The following is a 6,779-nucleotide window of genomic DNA, read 5'->3' on the forward strand; positions in this document are numbered from 1 at the left end:
GTAACTTAATTGTTTTTATAATTTCTTTTTGTTCTAATTCTCTAACACATTCATCAATGATATCTAAGGCATAACATGAGTCTCCCATCACAGGTGCCATAAGAAATTTCGAAAGTATAAATTCTATTTTCACGTCACCTACCTCAAATGTCAACTTTCCTTTCTTGACATCTATTATGGCTCCTGCAGTCGATAAGAATGGTCTACCTAGAAGGATTGGTATATCATTGTCCTCTTTGATGTCCATGACAACAAAATCAATAGGGATAAATAACTGACCTATCCTAACCGGGACATCTTCTAAAATGCCTATCGGATATTTAACAGATCTATCGGCTAACTGAAGTGACATCTTAGTGGGCTGTAATTCTCCTAAGTTTAACCTCTCACAAACTGCTAAAGGCATTAAGCTCACACTAGCTCCTAAGTCTAGAAAAGCTTTTTCGATGACATGATTACCCAAAAGGAAAGGAATGGAGAAATTTCCAGGATCTTTATCTTTCTTTGCTAATTTGTCCTCGGAAATAACATTACATTCCAAAGGCTTCGGATCGTCAAGTCTACGTTTGTTGGTAAGGATGTCTTTGAGAAACTTTGCATAAGAAGGTATTTGGGTGATGGCTTCTGTAAAAGGGATTTCTACATGAAGTTTTTCTATAACTTTAATAAATTTTTGATACTGTTTATTGATCTGGGTTTGTTTGAGTATTTAGGGATATGGTATAGGTGGTTTATATGGCGGGGGTGGTACGTAAGTTTTATCTTTAGGTTCTTCTCCTTTTTCTCGACCTTCCTGGTTTTCAGATTCCTCTGGTTCCTTTACTTCGTCCGTGGGTTTGGTACATTCCTTAGAAGTTTCGGGTTCACTCAATCTAGGGTTTGGTGGCTCATCATAAGCGTTCCCACTTCGTAGGGTAATGGCATTGGCTTGTCCTCTCGGATTTTGTTGAGGTTGTCCAGGGAATTGTCCTCCAGGTGTAGTTTGAGGGGCTTGGTTTAAAGCTACCTGGGAGATCTGGGTTTCAAGCATCTTAGTATGAGTAACTATTTGGTCAACCTTGGTTCCTAACTGAGTAATCAATTCGTTAACATGAATGTTTTGGTACATGAACTCCTTGTTTTGTTGGGTTTGAGCGGTGATAAAATTTTCCATAATTTTCTCAAGGCACGGCTTTGGTGGCACAGGTTGCATAGGTCGATTTGATCTAGGGGCTTGATAACTAGGTCTCGGAGGTGCATTATTTTGAATAGGGTTATTATTTTTATAGGAGAAGTTCGAATGATTCCTCCATCCAGGGTTATAGGTATTCGAGTATGGGTTCCCTTGGGTGTAGTTCACTTGCTCATAGTGGGTTTCGTTTAATAGACTGCATTCTGCAGATTGGTGTCCTTTGGTTCCACATATCTCACAATCCGACGAAACTGCGGCTACAGTATTCAGGTTTACGCACATATGTTCGACTTTGAGGGCTAATGCGTCCATTTTAGCTTGCATCATGTCTATAGAGCTTAGTTCATGCACTCCTCCTTGGGCTTCCTTCTTCTCAACTGTCGCTCGTTCGACTCCCCGTGATTGATGGTTTTGAGCCATATCTTCAATGAGGGCACTAGCTTCAGGATAAGGTTTGTTCATCAGAGCACCGCCAGCGGCAACGTCGATGGTCATCTTCGTGTTATAGTGAAGTCCATTATAGAAGGTTTGAATGATTAACCAATTTTCTAAACCATGATGTGGGCATGCTCGTAACAACTCTTTATATCTCTCCCAAGCTTCGAACAACGATTCTCCTTGGTTTTTGGTAAATCTAGTTATATGGTTTCGAAGAACGGCGGTTTTACTCGGGGGAAAATATCTAGCAAGGAATACTCTTCTAAGGTTATCCCAAGTCGTAATGGAATTGGGTGGAAGGGAATCTAACCATGATAGGGCTTTATCTCTGAGGGAAAAAGGAAATAATCTTAAACGTATTGCCTCAGGAGAAGCTCCATTGGTTTTAAAAGTGCTGCTAATTGAAGAAATATTTTTAAATGTTGGTTTGGGTTCTCAGTAGCGAGACCTGCGAATTGTCTCTGTTGCACTAGTTGCAACAGGGATGGTTTAAGTTCAAAATTATTAGCTGGGATGGTTGGGTTTACTATACTAGAACTAGGTTCTTCATTAGATGGTTGAGCGAAGTCCTTAAGAGGTCTTTGGTTTTGATCTTCGGCCATAGCTCTCTTAATTCTATGAAAGAATAAACGTGCGCGAGTGTAACGTTCAGGTTCCGCCAGAGGGTATACTAAGCTTAAACTTCCGGTGCTGCGAGTTCTTCGCATTGACCGGCGGGAAATAGCCTAAGTCTAAACGATATAACAACATGAAAATGAAATTTGACGAAATTGGTCCCCGGCAACGGCGCCAAAAACTTGATGCGGTGTTTCGCAAGTATACGAACGCGTCAGAGTAATATAAAAGATTGTCGAATCCACAGAGACCAAGTGTCAATCTATCGTTATCTATTGTTATGGTGTTTATCAAAGGCAATCAAAATAGGTGTTTTTTTTGGGGTGTGCAATGAAAAGGAAAGTATTGAAATAAATTTAATTAATAAAGACAGGGTCAAATGTAATTCACGTAATCAATTGATAATCCAAGTACTTGCTAATAGAGCTACTTATGGGCAATGTTTCCTACTTTGAAAAGAACTAATTTAACAGGAACTGTCTCTTTCGCATATTCAGAACCGAGTTGTACTCCCTAATCAAACCCTCTTATTGTCACTTATAAAAAGGCGCGATTGCGTTAGAGTAGTAAACCTATTTTTAAGAAATATAGTATCTTGACTAAGTTGAAAAGTATTATAACCTGGATTTCTTAACCAAAAGAGGTTCTCACGAACTAGACTCTAAACTTATAAACGCGTTCGAAAATAGTTTTAAAATCTCTTTTCTTCTTAATGTCAAAATCTCCTAATGAACTAAACAAAGCGCTTTCGCTGTTTTTGAAATAGTTAAAAACAATTAAGTTTAAAAAGACGTTGGACGGCTTTCGATCTTACCCAACAGAATTGAAGTGCGGGAAAACTTAAGTTGAAAGTTAAAATAGCCCTTAAGTGTTTCTACGAACAATTGTACGGATTATCGGTTCAATTATGATCCTTACATTCTAACCTTATAAATTTAGTTAGACATGGTAAAGTAAAAGTGCATTAAAGTAAATAAAAGTAGTGCGAGTGCGGAAAGTAAATAAAAGTAGTGCGAGTGCGGAAAGTAAATAAAAGTAGTGCGATTGCGGAAAGTAAATAAAAGTAGTGCGAGTGCGAGAAATAAATAAAGTAAAGCGAGTGCGAAAAATAAATAAAGTAAAGCGAGTGCGAAAAATAAATAAAAGTAAAGCGAGTGCGAGAAATAAATAAAGTAAAGCGAGTGCGGGAAAATAAATAAGATAAAGACAAGTAATAAAAACCGGCTCCAATCGGAGGGTTGAATAAATTACAAAGCGGAAATGAAAATGGCGGCAGGATTAACTTCCTTCCAAAGTGCTCCAAACTCGATTACAGACTCTATCACAGACTCGATTACACAATTGTGGTAACACTCCAATGCGAAGCGATTACCACTTTATAATACTGAATATATGCCTAAGTGAAACAAAGTTGCTCTGAGTTTGCCTCTGCTCTAAGTTTGGATGATTGTAAAAGTGATTTCGAGTTTCTATTTATAAGCAAGTAAAAAGATGGAAATGACAAGGATGCCCTTCAACTTGAAAATGGGAGGGAAAACTTTCCTCTTGTGGCGCCCGCCACAAGGCCATGGCGCCCGCCATAAGCACAAAATGAGGCGCCTTAGTGGAAGTAGTGGAGAACGTGGCAGTTGAGGGAAATTGAGCTTGGACACGTCATGGCAGGGTCTATGGCGCCAACCATGGGGTAGGCCACAAGTACAAAATGCTGAATTTTAGGGTTTTTAGCTTTTTTTCACTCCTTTTCTCGATCGGGGCTCCGATTAAAATAAAAACCTGAAAACAAAGGAAAACATAGTAATAACACAACAAAATAACAATAAAACAACTAGAATGCATGTGAAATCGGAGTCGAAAATACGGTAAATTTCAGTGTTATCATCAACATTATGCCATGCTTGTTTATGAAGCCCTCAACATGAGGCATTGCCATTAAGTTTGAATGTGTGATGTTGTTTTCTATCCATATCTGTGTTCATATGCTCCCCTTGTTGTTCACTTTTCTTCATGTTTGAGCCACTATTTTTATTGAAATAAAATACCATGATGAACCTCTCATTGCATACTTGAGTTTTGCTTTTTACTTCGTGCCATTTGGTGAACTGTAGCATGAACATTGTTGTGTGGAACGTTGGAGAAATCGTCTGCATGTTATCGTGACTCACTATGCATGGCGTTAGGGCTTTAGTTGTGTGGAAGAAGATAAGATGTGTCGCTGCATAGGCCAATAGATCATGCGCGCTTTGGTTGATCTGAGCCATTCACTCTTTTTTGTCCTTTTGTGACTTAAACTCCACTTGACCAATTGATGCACAAGTCACATGAATATTTTTAATAAAACATACATTATTTATGTCACGCCTGATTATTGCTTGGACTGGGCTTCCAGCGCAGTTACGCTATCTACACCCCACATGCCTGGCCCATTAACACATTTATTTTCTTTTTCTTCTTTAATTCATTTTATTTTCTGTTTTGTTTTTAATAAATAAAAATATTTTATTTTTTCATAAAAATACCAAAAAATATATTCCATATTTCTTAATGTTTTATTTAATTTTATTTAATTTTTATTTTCATATTTATTTAATGTTAATATTTTATTTTAATTGTTTATTCTAAATGGTTTATTTTAACACACATATTTTTATTAATTTTATTTTCATGACTTAAAATTATTTTTAACTTTTGATTTTTAGGATGCTGGTTGACCGATGTCTCATGGTCAACTTGACCTTTTCTTGGAATTTTATTTCCTATTTTAAATTTATTTTGGATTTGTTTTTGACCTAGTTTGTTTGGTTGACTTTTCATTTGACTTCTGTTTTATTTCAATTAATTTATACACTAATTCTCATTATATTTTAAATCTTTTTGGGGGATGATGATGTCCTGACCCCACCTTAGTTAGTTTAGTTTTTCATAATTTTCTTGATTAATTTACTATTTATTTCATAGTTTTTAAGTTGACTTGACTTTTCAGTTGACTTTTCTATGATTGATGTTTGACTTAGGGATTGCTTAAGGCAATTGAAGAGATCTTTTGATCCTCCCTTGTTCATCTCATATGCCATGTATTAGAGGCCTTTCATCTTGATTTTATTTGATTCTTGCATCATTTCCCGATTAAATTATTCAGTGATCCTTTGTGTGCATAGCTTCATCTGTCTGATTCATCTGCCATCTTTTACACTTGTTTCTTTCATCCATGCTTTTATTGTTTGATTGTTTAACATGTTTATACTTCTCATGCATTGTCTAATGCTCCTTCATTTCATTCGTTGATTATTTGATTTGATTATATACATGTTTGCTTAGCTCATCTGTTTGATTAACTGTTGCCTACTTGTATGATGTATGAGGCATATTATTCTTATTTGTTTGATTGCCATAAACAATCCACATTCATAACAAATGTACCCCTATCCCATGGAGTGTATAACATTTATTCTTTCATTCTTTATTCATATGTTAATACAAGACTTAAAATGAACATCCGATAACCATTTCAAAACAAGATCAAAAGCTCGATCCAACGTTGAGTAATCATTTTCAAAACTTAACAGAACCAGCACGTATTCATCCATCCTTTTGTAAGTAGATTGCTTCATGCATCGCCATTTCTCTTGTACGTCGATTGCTTCATTGTATCACCATCTACCTCTTGTAAGTCGATTGCTTCAGGCATCGCCATCTACCCTTACCCGTGACTCCTCTCCTTGCTCCATCCGTCAACTCTTGTTCCGTTTAGGTAGCACCCATTAGGTAGAACCCTTTGTATGATAGCATAGGTAGCATTCCCTTATTTCTTTGTATGATAACATAGGTAGAATTCCCTTATTCTTTTGCATGATAACATAGGTAGAATTTTCTCATTCTTTTGCATGCTAACATTAGGTAGATACTCCCTTTGTAAATCCTAACACATAGGTCCACATTGCATGACAACTCTAGGGCAGAGCTTCCCCATTTTTAGACCTTCCGTGCTTTCCAATCTTGTGGCATGTCAGTCCATTCTATTGCAAAGAGGTAACTGCCTAAGACTCGATTCAGCGAGCTGCGACACCTATTGCTAGGACGTGAACACATTGCCCACTCTCCTTTGACACAACTGGTGTCCTCCTTTGTAAGTCCATGTTCATATGGCAATCCTTAACCCCTAGTTAGTAGAACTACGACAACTCTGATTCTCATGTTCTGATGAGATGCGTAGGCACAAGATGCGATGTCTTGCCGAGTTTGACTAACGACTAACAACTAATCCTTACTTTCTTTCGCCCTCGTTGCAATTCTTTTCTCTCGCCCTCGTTGCGATCGAGACATTCCCTTTCTCTTGCCCTAGTTGAAATTGAGACCTTTGTTCCCGTAGTTAGCTGAACTACGTTTTGCTCTGATTCTCATTCCAGATGAGATACGTAGGCATAAGACGCGATGTCTTAGCGAGCACACTCCTCTTTCACCCATAGGTGGCCGAGCTACGAAGACTCTGATTCTCATATTCAGATGAGATACGTATGCAATGGATGCGACATCCGTGCGAGTCATTTTCTTTGACCTT

General features: G+C 37.5%; 1 non-coding gene across 1 annotated transcript; it reads left to right on the top strand.

Moving 5' to 3' along the window:
• The first annotated feature begins 1,721 nt into the window (after window positions 1-1,721).
• LOC127089068 (small nucleolar RNA R71) lies at window positions 1,722-1,828 on the top strand. Its single transcript, XR_007790847.1, has one exon. It is a non-coding gene; the product is annotated as a small nucleolar RNA R71 (small nucleolar RNA).
• Window positions 1,829-6,779: the final 4,951 nt, after the last annotated feature.

Source organism: Lathyrus oleraceus, chromosome 5 (genome assembly GCF_024323335.1).
Source record: "Lathyrus oleraceus cultivar Zhongwan6 chromosome 5, CAAS_Psat_ZW6_1.0, whole genome shotgun sequence".
NCBI lineage: Eukaryota > Viridiplantae > Streptophyta > Magnoliopsida > Fabales > Fabaceae > Lathyrus > Lathyrus oleraceus.